This window comes from Dama dama, chromosome 4 (genome assembly GCF_033118175.1).
Source record: "Dama dama isolate Ldn47 chromosome 4, ASM3311817v1, whole genome shotgun sequence".
In the NCBI taxonomy this organism is placed as follows: Eukaryota; Metazoa; Chordata; class Mammalia; order Artiodactyla; family Cervidae; genus Dama; species Dama dama.
The window spans coordinates 44,770,908-44,785,547 of record NC_083684.1 but is presented as its reverse complement, the minus strand read 5'-3'; the positions used below and the strand labels follow the sequence as shown (position 1 = coordinate 44,785,547).

The 14,640-nt window shown below is 37.1% G+C and overlaps 1 protein-coding gene across 1 annotated transcript in view; it reads right to left on the bottom strand.

Moving 5' to 3' along the window:
• The window catches only part of HYDIN (HYDIN axonemal central pair apparatus protein), a 501,386-nt gene that overhangs the window by 371,583 nt on the left and 115,163 nt on the right, over window positions 1–14,640 (bottom strand). The window contains exon 3 of the mRNA XM_061138904.1: window positions 2,993–3,112. The gene's annotated coding sequence lies outside the window, so the exon portion shown is untranslated. The remainder of the gene's footprint in view (window positions 1–2,992; window positions 3,113–14,640) is intronic.

Below are 14,640 nucleotides of genomic sequence, written 5' to 3'. Positions count from 1 at the left end.
ACAGAAGGTAAAATAAGTTATTGGGTAAGTCTAAGGTAAAATCAGTCACTGCCCTCAGTCTGATCTTCTGATTGGATTGGCAATCCCCATGGTGTTCCCAGCTTGCCTGGTTTTGCAGCCAAGGTCCCCAGGGGTCCTGAGCGGCTTTAGAATCTGAATAAATCACACATCCTAAGGGTCCATTGAGACCACCAGAAACTCAATTTATTTTTGACCTGAGACAAGATTTTACTGCTTCTCAGATTAACAGTTAAAAATGTTTTGCTTTTCTGCCTCAGGGGTATTAGTTTGATATATAAGGCAGGGAGATTATTAAATCTTCGGTGCCTTCCAAAGATGTAAATTAAACCACAGCATCTCCTTAGCCACCTCCCCTGTATGAGCTGGAGATTTATTATTAACTTGTCACTCTTGCATGCTCATCAAAACAAGTAGCACTATGATTAATTACACCTGTTTATTTAAGGGTACCTGTCATTTCAACTTTCTGTAGACAGGATATTACAGTCTCTTGATTTCTTGGCTGAACTAGAGCTAAGGACTTTTAGAGGGGAAGAGAGAATCACTGTCCTCTCCTAATCATTTCCATATATATATTTGAAAGTAAGGTAGTCTATATGCAACTGTACAATGTTGTTTTCATTTTAAATGAAGCAGATATAAATCATCCATTACTTATTAAATGCTTTTCATGTACCAGTAATGGTACTAGGTATACCTAGTTCAAAGCAGTGAATAGTCCCTGCCCCCTTGGAGTTTATAGCCTTGCTATCCCCTTCCCAAGGCATTTGTCTCTCCATATTATGAAAACAGGGGAGAAAAGAGCAACATTGAGAACCTGGATAAAAGGAAAGCAAAGCATACCATACCCCTTCTAAGGTAAGTTTATATGAAGTGAGGTGAAAGTCGCTCAGTAGTGTCCACCTCTTTGCAACCCCATGGATGTAGACTGCCAGCGGGCTCCTCTGTCCACAGAATTCTCCAGGCCAGAATACTGCAGTGGGTAGCAGTTTCTTTCTCCAGGAGCTCTTCCCAACCTAGGGATCACACCCAGGTCACCTGCATTGCAGGAGGATTCTTTACCGTCTGAGCCACCAGGGAAGCTCAAGTTTGCACAAAATAGACACTAAATTGAACCAGGATTAATAAGACACCTGCAAGGTTCATTCCCTCCTCTGGGTCCAGTGTAGGTCTGCAGGACTGAACTACATTAAAACCATGGCATTTCACCTCTTTTTTTTCCCCTCCCTATACCTGTAATATGGAGAAGGCAATGGCACCCCACTCCAGTACTCCTCCCTGGGAAATCCCATGGACGGAGGAGCCTGGTAGGCTACAGTCCATGAGGTCGCTTAGAATCGGACATGACTGAGCGACTTCACTTTCACTTTTCCCTTTCATGCAGTGGAGAAGGAAATGGCAACCCACTCCAGTGTTCTTGCCTGGAGAATCCCAGGGAGGGGAGCCTGGTGGGCTGGCGTCTATGGGGTCATACAGAGTCGGACACGACTGACGTGACTTAGCAGCAGCTGTAGCAACATACCTGTAATAGAACATATTATCTGATTTCCTGAATACCCACTGAAGCACAGGAAGCTTTCAAATGAAATTTTAGGCAGGGTTGCCTGACCTCTGATCTGCCACAAGAAAACTTCACCTTTGCCACTTTAAATTTTAGGATAGAAAGTGTGAAAGAAAGTGAAGTCGCTCAGTCATGTCCGACTCTTTGCGACTCCATGGACTGTATCCCACCAGGCTCCTCAGTCCATGGAATTCTCCAGGCAAGAGTACTAGAGTGTGTTGCATTTCCTTCTCCAGGGGATCTTCCCCACCCAGGGAATGAACCCAGGTCTCCTGCATTGCAGGCAGACGCTTTACCACCTGAGCTACCAGGGAAGCCCAATTTTAGGATAATTACCTTTAAAAAAAAAAGATTCCTGATTTATATTCCTGTGTCTCTTTTTTAAAGTATTTATTATAGAAGTTGACAAAAACTACAATAAAGATGAGATAATAAAATAATTACCTATTATCTAGCTTTAGTAATTATCAATATTTTGTCATTCTTGTTTTTACCTATCAAATTTCTCTCTCCCTTCACCTTCATTTTTATTTTTGAGCATTTTTAAATAAATTCCCACTATCATAACATTTCACCTCCAAATACATCAGAATTTATAACAGATAATATTTTTTTAAAACGTAACTATAATACCTTTATAATACTTAACCAAATAACAGTATTTTTATAATGTCTAATACCTAAGTCCATGTTCAAATGCTCCTGATTGTGTAAAAATAATTATTTTGGGCTCAAACAGGACCCAAACAAAGTCTACACAATGGATTTGGTTGATGTGTCTTTCATTTACATCTTTTCTTTCCATGTCCTTTTGAATATAGCCAAAATGACCTTCAATATTTGATTTTTATCCAAGATAAACAAATTCATCCATAGTTAATATATGTTCCCAGTGAAACCTCATTATGTAATACTTTCAAGGACATGGTGATCACACAATTTACCATTCAAATGAAGAAAACTCTTGAGTGAAAAGGGGATTATACTGGTGCAAACCAGGACAAAGAGTCATCCCACCAGTAGAGATATGGGGGGCGATAAAAAGGAGTAAGTTTGGGGTTTCTGGTTTCTACTTGGATATTAACAGCTGGAAAAAGACCTTACAATTGAAAAAAAAACATTCAACAAACTGCAAGTCAATTACCTTTCCTGAATCTGTCAAAGAGTTGAAGTTGAAGAAATGTCAACTAGCCCCAAATCTGAGAGACAAATGTCTACAGGGAGATAGGAAATGCAAGCATTTGTTTACTTGGGGCATTTGAATACTGGTAAGAAGAATTCACCTAGTATTGTATTGGTGGAGGCTAAGTACTGGCTGGTGACAGAATTTGGAGCTCTAAAGGCTGCAGATAAAGGGGACTTCACACCACTCACTGGCCCCTCTTTCAACAGATTTCAATAGGTACTCACAAAAAAATTATGACAGGAGTCCTGAGAAAGCAGTCCTCACGGTACAGGCTTAGGGGAGGGCAAGAACAGCTGTGCAGGAAGGCCATGGAGCCCTGCTCAGATCCTTCTTCTCTATCTCCCCTATTTAAAACATAATAATAATACGACTTACATAATAATACCACTTACATGGTATTCAAAAAAGCAAGAGAAAGAACCCACAATGCCAAGAGACAAAACAATCAAGAGAACCAGACTCACATATGACACTGATATTGGTACTATCAGATACGGAATTAAAATAACTATGCAAAATATGGCAAAGGCTCCAGTGGAAAAAGTAGACAATACTCATTGTCAAATGAGTAACTTCAGCAGAAAGGGAAACTATAAGAAAAAAATAAAAAGAGAGGCTAGAAATAAAAACTCAGTAATAGAGATCAATACTGTTACTGACAGACTCGTCAGTAGACTTAAAGCTTAATCAGCAAATTTGAAAAATATACAAACTGAACACAGAAAAAAACATTTAAAAATAAAAACCGTGTATAGCATCCAGGAACTGTAAGACAACAAATGATCTAATAGATGTGCAATTACAACTCCAGAAGGAAAAAAGACAGAGAATGGGATAGAATAAATATTTTAAGGGATAATGGCTAAGAATTTCCAAAATTAATGGCATATATCAAACTATAGATCTGAACTACCAACCAAGATAAATACCCAAGTCAGATGTATACATATTAAAATTCAACCTCTGACAACACAAAATAAAGAGAAAATCTTGAAAGCAGTCAAAGGAGGAAAAAAGACATACTAATTACTACAGAGAAATAAATGTATTAATAACAATTACAACAGCCATCTTATTAGAAATCATGCACCTAAAAGATGACAGTGTGACATTTTTAAAGGAATGAACAAGAGTGACTTCATCAAGACTGTGGAGTAGGAAATACACCCCACAAAGGGTAACAATTAGACACCTATCCATGAATGAAAATAGCTCTGGGAGAGCTCAGGAATCCACTTAAGAAGCATAAGCAACACAGTTCAGTTGAGTTCAGTCACTCAGTCGCGCCAACTCTTTGTGACCCCATGGACTGCAGCACACTCAGCAACACAACGGAGCCAAAAAATTGAAAATAACCACACAAAAAGGATAGGAAGAATAGTTTCATTTTGTCTGCTTCATTGTCATCCCCCAGGCTGGCCCTGCTCAGTGCTAAGAGGAAACTCATCAGCCTGAGAAAGTTTCCCTCACCAATGACAGGAACCAGCTTCCCCAGGCTTCAAAAAATTAAAAATTAAATTGTCATGTAATCCAGTAATTTCCCTTCAGGGTATATACCCAAAGAAAACAAAAACACTAATTCAAATATATATATATATATATATATATATATATATATATATATATATATATATATATATATATATATATATATATATTTCCCTCATAGCTCAGTTGGTAAAGAATCCACCTGCAATTCAGAACCTGGTTCGATTCCTGGGTTGGGAAGATCCCCTGGAGAAGGGAAAGCCTGCCCACTCCACTATTCTGGCCTGGAGAATTTCACGAACTGCATAGTCCACGGGGTTTTAGAGTCAGACATGATTGAGCAACTTTCACTTTCATGCACTCCAATGTTCACTGCAGCATTAAATTTAGAATAGAAAAGGTATGGACGCAAGCTATCCATCAACAGATGAGTGGATGAAGGATATGTGGTATAGATACAATGGATTACTCAGTCATAAAAAAAATAATTTTGCCATTTGAGACAACATGGTTGGATCTAAATGGTATTATGCTAAGTGAAAGATTAATAAGTCAGAGAAAGACAAATAACCTATGATATCATTTATATGTAGAATATACAAAATTTTAAATGTAAAAGCGAGATCCAATGACCTATACAGGGAATATAGGTCCTAGGTCCCATGATCTATACAGAGAAAAGCCTGGTGGTTGCCAGAGATGGAGGTTAATCCATATACAGCTGACCCTTGAACAAGTCAGGAATTGGGGCACCAACCCTCCATGCAGTCAAAAATTCAAGTATAACGTCACAGTCAGCCTTCCATATACATAGTTCCACAACCACAAATTCAAACAACTGTGGATAGTGTAGTGTATGTATATAACATGTATTTAGTGAAAGAAACCCACATGTAAGTAGACCCACACAGTTCAAATCCATGTTGGTCAAGAGTCAACTGTCTGTAGTTTATGCTGTAATCTTAAAAGTTGCCAAGAAAGTAGATCTTCAAAGTTCTCACTGTAAGAAAAAGAAAACTTGTAATTTATGTATGATGACAAATGCCAGCTAGTGGTGGTGGTCATATTGCAATATATACATATACTGAATCACTATGCTGCACACTTGAAATAATGTTACATATAAATTATACCTCAATTTAAAAATTTAAGCAGAAATTGATGAGTTAGAAAACAGAAATAAACAGTAAACCAAAAAAGTAAACCAAAAAAGCTGGTTCTCTGAAAATTAATCAATAAAATAGAGAGTTAACCTGATTTTAAAAGAAAGTATAAGCACACAAAAGACAAACTCAACACAGCAAATTTTTTTAAACTATGAGACTACTCTATACAATTCTACAAGAGAGAATGTTTGAGAAAACTCAGATGAAATAAACAAAACTCTAGGTAAATATATCAAAACTAACACTAGTAGAAACAGAGGCTCTAAACAAATGACTCTGTAAAAAGAAATATGTGTGCACGCACACAGGCTCAGTCGAGTCTGACTTTTTGCAATTCCATGGTCCTCTGTCCATGGGATTTCCCACACGAGAATAGTAGAGTGGACTGCCAGTTCTGCTCCAGGGGATCTTCCCAACTCAGGTATCGCACCTGCATCTCTTATGTCTCCTGCACTGGCAGGCAGATTCTTTACCACTAGAGTCCACCTGGGAAAAGAAATATAGGAAATTGTAAGAGTTCCTCTGCCAAAAATATACCAAGCTAAGCTTGTTTCACAAAGAAGTCTACTAAACCTTAAACATGATGCAAATGCTATTTAAACTACTTCAGAGAGTTGGGGAAAAAAGAAAACATCCAAATTATTTCTATAAAGCAAATATAACATTGATTACAAAACCAGAAAAATACTGCTGAATAAGACATAGATATAAACCAATCTCATTTGTAAATATTAAAGCAAATACTGTAATGAGTATTAGCAAACAGAATCCAATAATCCATCAAGATAAAGCAGTGTTTATTTCAGAAATGTAATAAGAGTTCACTATTAGGAAGTCCATTAATACAATTAATCATATTAATAGAGCCAAAGAGAAAAATATACTCTATGCTAATCTTCACAAATTTTTAAAAATGGAAAAATGAAACACTCATTTATGCTTTTAAAAGCCTCAAAAATAGGAACTAATACCTCATTAATATAAATAAAAATAAATTTTTTAAATCTCAGCAGCTGATATAATGGGGAAAAGAGCTCCAGTTCTCAAAGTGTGGTGTGTGGACCCAAACTAAGACATTATTTATTTCCCTTTTTCACTATGTTAACAGTAAATGTAATACAAAAGCAATGAGCAAAATTGCTGGTGTCAGCATAAATCACCTTGTGGCAACAAACTATACTAGTAGTCATTCTTCATCACGCATATTATAGTGGGGGGAGGAGAAGCCACTTTTACTTGAGTACCTTTGATATAACGCATATATATGGAATCTAGAAAAATGGTACTGATGAACTTATTTGCAGGACAGGAATACACACACAGCCGTAGGGAACGAACTTGTGGACACAGAGGGGGAAGGGGAAGGTGGAACATACTGAGAGCAGCGCTGACATATATACACTTTTACCACTCAGTTCAGTTTAGTTCAGTCCCTCAGTCATGTCCGACTCTGCAACCCCGTGGACCGCAGCACGCCAGGCCTCCCTGTCCATCACCACCTGTACACACTACCACGTGTAGAACAGGTAAATAGTGGGAAGCTGCTACATACAACATAGGGACCCCAGGACAACCCAGAGGGGTTGGACTGGCGGGGATGCCAAGATGGAGGGGATATAGGCATACTTATGGCCGATTCACACTGCTTCTACAGCAGAAACCAACACAACATTGTAAAACAATTATCCTTCAATTACAAATAAATAAAATAAAATATTTTTAAAAAATAATATCTTTGATGAAGTAAAAAACATGATGAATTTTATTAAGTCTTGACCCCTGAGCACACGTCTTTAACATTCTAGGAGAAGAAATGGGAACTATACACAAAGCACTTCTACTGCATATCCAAATATGACAGCTGTCTTCAGGAAAAGCATTTGTGAGACTGAGTTGTAAATTGAAGCTTTAAACTTTTCATGGAATACCATTTTTACTTTCAAGAACAACCAGCTGATAAACTGTAGTTATTCAGACATATTTTTGACAGATATTTTCTCAAAAATTGATAAAGTGAGCTATCACTTCAAGGAAAACAACTGACAATATTTCCTGCCATGACAACATTCAAGCACACAAGTGAAAATCAGAATTTAAGAAAAATTTTGTTCACCATCGTGAGCATGACAGTTTCTCAGTAGTAAGCCTGCACTGGAGACATTAGTTGAGATGTTTAAAAATGTGATTCTTTTTTGATACCATATAATCAGATGTGTCAACATTTGCAAGATCTGCAAAACTCAAGGAACTGATATCTTCCAAAGGACAAATTCATGGCGTTACAAAACCATGTGTGGGTAAGAGACCCACTCAAAGCTCAAGACAGACCAATGGATATTAGTGTAACAGAGTATAAAAGGTCATTAATTTAGTTTAACATTCTTCATTGCAACTGAATTTTGAGAAACTATCATCTGTCAGATTCTGGAGTGGCATCAAAGAATATTCCTAACTACCTAACGGGGTTGTTTAATACTCCTCCCTTTCCAACCACATAGCTATGTGAGGCCAGGTTTTAAGTACTTCAACAAAATAAAGACAGTGTGTTACGACAGACTGAATGTAAGAACAGATATGAGAACCGAGCAGTCTTCTATTAAAACACATAAACAAAAAAGATTTGGAAAAATGTAAACAATGCCATACTTCTCACTGACTTTTGTTTTGAAAATTATTTTTCATAAAAAAAATTTGTTAACATAAAATAGTTTTATCATTATTTTTGAATTAATAAAATGTTTCTCAGCTTAAATTTCTGATATGGAAAATATCAACATATATAACTCCCATAAACTAAAGTTCTTTGGATTCCTCAATAATTTTTAAAAGGGTAAAAGGGTGTTGAGACCAAAAAGTTTGAGAACCACAGTACTACAGACATTCCCACTAAGGTCAGGATGGTAGCAGGTATGGGCAGAAAATATAAAAGATGGAACTGAGTTGTGCCAGAAAGTATGGAAACTATCAGAAACGGAATTATTTAAAAAATGACCTAGTATCAACTTGAAGGATCCTCTCTCTGACCCACCCATGCCAATTAGGATAACTTGAGCATCAAGCGAAAACAATAACTGTAATTCACTAAGACACATCTAAATAAGCACCTGGAAGTTTCTAAAGATAATTAAAAAAAAAAAAACTATAAAAAATTTTCACTGAACACCCCTAGAAATTACTAAGACACCATCCTACTTATTTGAAAACTGATAAAAGTGTTTTCTTAAATTAAGTATTTGTAAGACCAGAAACTATAAAACTCCTAGAAGAAAACACAGGCAGAACACTTTGACATATATTGTAGCAATGTATTTTTGGATCTGTCTTCTACTACAAAGGAAACAAAAGCAAAAATAAATGGGACCAAATTAAAAGTTTTTACACAGAAAAAAAAAAATCCCATCAACAAGTAAAAAAAGTTCTACTGAATGGGAGGAGATATTTGCAAATGATATGACTGCGGAAAATTCTTCAAGAGACGGAAGTACCAGACCACCTTACCTGTCTCCTCAGAAATCTGTATCCAGGTCAAGAAGAAACAGTTAGAACCAGACATGGAAAAACAGACTGGTTCCAAATTGGGAAAGGAGTACATCAAGGCTGTATATTGTCACCCTGCTTATTTAACTTATATGCAGAGTACATCATGAGAAATGCCAGACTGGATGAAACACAAGCTGGAATCAATCTTACTGCAAGAAATATCAATTACCTCAGATATGCAGATAACCCCACCGTTATGGCAGAAAACAGAGAGGAACTAAAGAGCCTCTTGATGAAAGTGAAAGAGGAGAGTGAAAAAGCTGGCTTAAAACTCAACATTCAAAAGACTAAGATCATCGCATCCGGTCCCATCACTTCATGGCAAATAGTTGGGGAAATGGAAACAGTGAGAGACTTTATTTTCTTGGGCTCCAAAATCACTGCAGATGGTGACTGCAGCCATGAAATTGAAAGACGCTTGCTCCTTGAAGAAAAGCTATGACAAACCTAGACAGCATATTAAAAAGCAGAGACATTACTTTGCCAAGAAAGGTCCATCTAGTCAAAGCGATGGTTTTTCCAGTAGTCATGTACGGATTGAGAGTCTGACCATAAAGAAAGCTGAGCACTGAAGAATTGATGCTTTTGAACTGTGGTGCTGGAGAAGACTCTTGAGAGAGTCCCTTGGACTGCAAGAAGATCAAACCAGTCCATCCTAAAGGAAATCATTCCTGAATATTCATTGGAAGGACTGATGCTGAAGTTGAAGCTCCAATACTTTGGCCACATGATGCAAAGAACTGACTCATTTGAAAAGACCCTGATGCTGGGAAAGATTGAAGGTGGGAGAAGAAGGGGACAACAGAGGATAAAATGGTTGGATGGCATCACCAACTCGATGGACATGGGTTTGAGCAAGCTCCAGGAGTTGGTAATGGACAGGCAAGCCTGGAGTGCTACAGTCTATGGCATGGCAAAGAGTCGGACACAACTGAGCGACTGAACTGATGACTGATAAAGGATTAATATCTGAAATATATAAACAGTTAAAATTCAATACCAAAAAAAAAAAAACCCTGATTTAAAAACAAACAAACAAAAAAAAAACACCTGATTTTAAAATGGGAAGATGATTCTAACAGGCATTTTTCCAGATATACAGAGGCTAACAGGCACATGGAAAGATGCTCACTATCACTAATCATCAGAGAAATGCAAATCAAAACCACAATGAGAGCTCATCTCACACAATCAGAATGGCTATCTTCAAAATGACCACATATAACATGTTGGCAATGATGTGAAGAAAAGGGAACGCTTGTATGTTGTTGGTGGGAAGGTAAATTGGTGCAGCCACTAAGAAAAACAATATGGAGGCTCCTCAAAAAACTAAATATAGAACTACCATATGATACAGTAATTCCACCCCTAGGTATTTAGCTAAAGAAAACAAAAATGCTAGTTCAAAAATACACATGCACCCCAAAGTTCATAGCAGCATTATATACAATAGACAAGATATGGAAACAACCCAAGCGTCCATCAATGGATGAGTAGATAAAGATGTGGTATACATACACAATGGAATTCTGCTCGGCCATAAAAAAGAACGAAATTTTGCTATTTCCAGCAACATGGATGAACCTAGAGAATATTAAGCTTAGTGAAATATGTTAGAAAGACAAATACTATATGTTATCATTTGTATGTGGACTCTAAAAATTAAACTAGTGAATATAACAAAAAAGAAACTGACAGGGACTTCCCTGGTGGTCCAACTGCTAGGACTCTGCATTCCCAATGCAGTGGGCCAGGGTTTGACGCCGCTCATGAAATTAGATCCCACATGCCACAACTAAGATGGTGAGCAGCTAAATAAATAAATAAAATTATTTTTTAAGAAAGAAACTGACTGATATAGAGAACATACTAGTGGTTACCAGTGGGGGACAAATGCAGGGAGGGAAAAACAGGGGTAGGGAATTAAGAGGTAACAGACTACTATGTATAAATTAAATAAGCTACAAGGATGTATTGTACAGCATAGTGAATACAGCCAATATTTTTAAACTACAAATGGAGTATAAACCACAAAAATTTTGAATCACTATGTTGTATACTTGAAACTAATATTGTGTATCAACTAACCTCAATTTTAAAAATTAAAAATTCCTAAAGGACCTAACAGAAGCAGAAGAGATTAAGAAGAGGTGGGCAAGAATACACAGAACTATACAAAAAAGATCTTAATGTCCTGGATCACCATGATACTGTGGTCACTCACCTACAGGCAGACATCCTGAAGTCTGAACTAAAGTGGGCCTTAGGAAGCATTACTACAAACAAAGTGCTAGAAGTGATGGAATTCCAGATAGGCAATTTCAAATCCTAAAAGAAGATATTTAGAAATATCTTCCAAATTTGGAAAGATTTGGAAAACCTGGCAGTGGCCACAGGACTGGAAAAGGTCAGTTTTCATTCCAATCCCTAAGAAAGGCAATGCCAAAGAATGCTCAAACTACCGCACAATTGCACTCATTTCACATGCTATCAAGGTCATGCTTAAAATCTCTCAAGCTAGGCTTCAACAACATGTGAACTAAGAACTTTCAGATGTACAAGCTGGATTTAGAAAAGAAAAAGGAACCAGGTATCAAATTGCCAACATCTGCTGAATCATAGACAAGGCAAGGGAATTCCAGAAAAACATCTACTTCTGCTTCATTGAGTACATGAAAGCCTTTGACTGTGTTGATCACAACAAACTGTGGAAAGTTATTCAAGAGATGGGAATACCAGACCACCTTATCTGTCTTCCTGAGAAGCCTGTATACAGGACAAGAAGCAACAGTTAGAACTGGATGTGGAACAACAGAGTGGTTCAAAATTGGGAAAGGAGTACACTGATGCTGTATATTGTAACCCTGCTTATTTAACTTATATGCAGAGTATATCATGCTAAATGCCGGGCTGGGTGACTCACAAGCTGGAATCAAGATTGCCTGGAGAAATATCAATACTCTCAGATATTCAGATGACATCACTCTTATGGCAGAGAGCAAAGAGGAACTAAAGAGCCTCCTGATGAAGGTGAAAGAAGAGTGAAACAGTTGGCTTAAAACTCAACATTCAAAAAACTAAGATCAAAAAAAGGGCCAAAAAACTCATTTAAAAAAAAAAAAAAAAGGGTGAGAGTTTGGATGATATCACTGACTCAACAGACATGAGTCAGAGGAAACTCTGGGAGATAGTGAAGGACAGGGAAGCCTGGCATGATGCAGGGTCGCAAAGAGTCAGACACAACTGAGCAACTGAACAACAGCAAACATTTCTCCAGCTTCTACGCAACAAACTATTCAGAAAAAAACAAACAGCTGACTTCAAGTCAATTATAAAGTCCAATTACTACATAATATGGTTAGAAACCACTAATTTAGAATTTTAGCTTTAGTGGAGCTAAAAACCAATATTCAATAGAAGCTAATGCTATTAAGTGAAAGATTGATAGAAAACTTAGTAGTGTAAAAATAAAATTGGTATCTGAATCTCTAACTAATCCTAACGTAACTGAGACAGGGCAATCAGTCATTTCATGCTTTGTGACATGATTAAAAAAAAAGTACACAACACTGCTTACAAAGTACCGGGGCCAAAAGCAACCAATTCTCTAGATCTAACTATCAATCCACAGAAAATGTGTGGCATAGAGATACAAATTAAGAGATAAAATAATTAGATCCAGATAAAATAATTAAAATCCAGAATGTACAAAATTATAGGACAGTTAAATTGGCATGGAGAAGAAAATGTTGGGAGAGGGACTCAACAGATGGAGAGTCTGGAGACATACTAAGTAAATTCAACATCTGAGCTTTATTTGGATCCTTATTTGAATCAACTGAAAAAGCCATTTTTGAGACAAACTGTAAAAATTAAACACAGACTTAAGTATTGGGTGAATATTAATTTTTTCAGGTGTAATATGTAACAGGTATTTCATGAATTTGTTTTAAACACTCCAAGAAAAAAAAAAGTGGAAGAATAAAATAAGTTTTAACAAAATATGGATAGTTATTGAAGCTGGGTGAAGGTACATGGGAGGAATGTTACCTAGTTTTAACGTTGCACATGTTTTAAAGTTTTATATAATTTTTTTAAAATCACATATATTCTGTAGACATCTATATTGACAATATAAGATATAAAATCAGTATATCATTGTGCCTTGCCCTTGAGTTTGTAATTCTGGTAAAAATGAAAGAATGGCGAAAACAAAGAAAGAACAATGTAAGTACTGCTCAAATGGAATATCATCTTTACAAATTGTGAACTACTAAGTTATGGACCTAAAATTTATATAATACTGTACATCAACTAGCCTTCCTCAGTGGTCAGTGCAAAGAAATAGAGGAAAATAGAATGGGAAAGACTAGAGATCTCTTCAAGAGAATTAGAGACACCAAGGCAACATTTCATGCAAGGATGGGCTCAATAAAGGACAGAAATGGAATGGACCTAACAGAAGCAGAAGAGATTAAGAAGAGATGGCAAGAATACACAGAATAACTGTACCAAAAAGATCTTCATGACCCAGATCATCACGATGGTGTGATCACTCACCTAGAGCCAGACATCCTGGAATGTGAAGTCAAGTGGGCCTTAGAAAGCATCACTATGAACAAAGCTAGTGGAGGTGATGGAATTCCAGTTGAGCTATTTCAAATATTGAAAGATGATGCTGTAAAGGTGCTGCACTCAATATGCCAGCAAATTTGGAAAACTCAGCAGTGGCCACAGGACTGGAAAAGGTCAGTTTTCATTCCAATCCCAAAGAAAGGCAATCCCAAAGAATGCTCAAACTACTGCACAATTGCACTCATCTCACACGCTAGTAGAGTAATGCTTAGAATTCTCCAAGCCAAGCTTCAACAATACGTGAACCATGAACTTCCAGATGTTCAAGCTGGATTTAGAAAAAGGCAGAGGAACCAGAGATCAAATTGCCAACATCCACTGGATCATCAAAAAAGCAACAGAGTTCCAGAAAAACATCTATTTCTGCTTTATTGACTATGCCAAAGCCTTTGACTGTGTGGATCACAATAAACTGTGGAAAATTCTGAAAGAGATGGGAATACCAGACCACCTGACCTCCCTCTTGAGAAATCTGTATGCAGGTCAGGAAGCAACAGTTAGAACTGGACATGGAACAACAGACTGGTTCCAAATAGGAAAAGGAGTACATCAAGGCTGTATATTGTCACCCTGCTTATTTAACTTATATGCAGAGTACATCATGAGAAATGCTGGGCTGGATGAAGCACAAGCTGGAATCAAGATTGCTGGGAGAAATATCAATAACTTCATAGACGCAGATGACACCACCCTTATGGCAGAAAGAGAAGAACTAAAGAGCCTCTTGCCGAAAGTGAAAGAGGAGAGTGAAAAAGTTGGCTTAAAGCTCAACATTCAGAAAACTAACATCATGGAATCCAATCCCATCACTTCGTGGCAAATAGATGGGGAAACAGATAAAACAGTGAGAAGTTATTTTTTAGGGCTCCAAAATCACTGCAGATGGTGACTGTAGCCATGAAATTAAAAGATGCTTACTCCTTGGAAGGGAAAGTTATGACCAACCTAGACAGCATATTAAAAAGCAGAGACATTACTTAGCTAACAAAGGTCCATCTAGTCAAAGCTATGGTTTTTCCAATAGTCATGTATGGATGTGAGAG